An 819-nucleotide genomic window follows, 5' to 3' on the forward strand; every position below is an offset into this window, starting at 1 on the left:
GAACTCTGTTCTTAATCTTCTCCAGTCCCAAATTTAAAGACATAGAAGGTACATTTGCCAAATTAATCAAATTTATATAAGGCTTGGAGATAAAAATGTAGTTATTGCTCATTGTAGCATCTTGGCCCAATTCAACAAGATGACTCTTTAAAGGATCACATAGAAAGCCATCATTTTTTAAAAGATTTATTTAAGAGAGGGAGAGAGAGAGAGAGAGAGAGAGAGAGAGAGAGAGAGAGAGAGAGAATGAGCAGGAAGGGCAGAGGTAGAGGGGGAGAGAGGAAGAATCTCAAGCAGACTCTGTGCCAAATGTAGAGCCCCGTGTGGGGCTCGATCTCTTGACCCTGAGATCAGTATCTGAGCTGCACCCAAGAATCAGACGCTTAAACTGATGAAGCCACCCAGATGCCCTAAAAGTCATCATGTTTTAAAAACAAATTTTGTGTGCCTGATAAATATCTCTGGCTCTGAAGGAACCCAGAAGAAAAATACCTAGTTTCATTGACCACAAAACTCAGCAGGGCCCAGAGTGTCATGTGGCTAGAGAACAAGCTGCTATGGTAGTTGGTTGCACTGTCCAGGAAGGGGGAAGTGGTAACTCCTCATTGAGCAGACCATGTCTAGACTCTTGAGCTTAGTTCGGGGCCTGCAGCTGAATAGATTTGGGGACAACCTGCTGTGTGAAAAAGAAAACTACCAGTATGGGTAAAGGGGAAAAATAAGTGGAAGGACTATTCAGCATGGAAAGAAGCAGATTCCTGGGAGAACATAGTCACCCTCTTGCAGTCCTAAAAGTTTGTCCTGGGGAGGAGACAGCAA

This window comes from Vulpes vulpes, chromosome X, assembly GCF_048418805.1.
Source record: "Vulpes vulpes isolate BD-2025 chromosome X, VulVul3, whole genome shotgun sequence".
In the NCBI taxonomy this organism is placed as follows: domain Eukaryota; kingdom Metazoa; phylum Chordata; class Mammalia; order Carnivora; family Canidae; genus Vulpes; species Vulpes vulpes.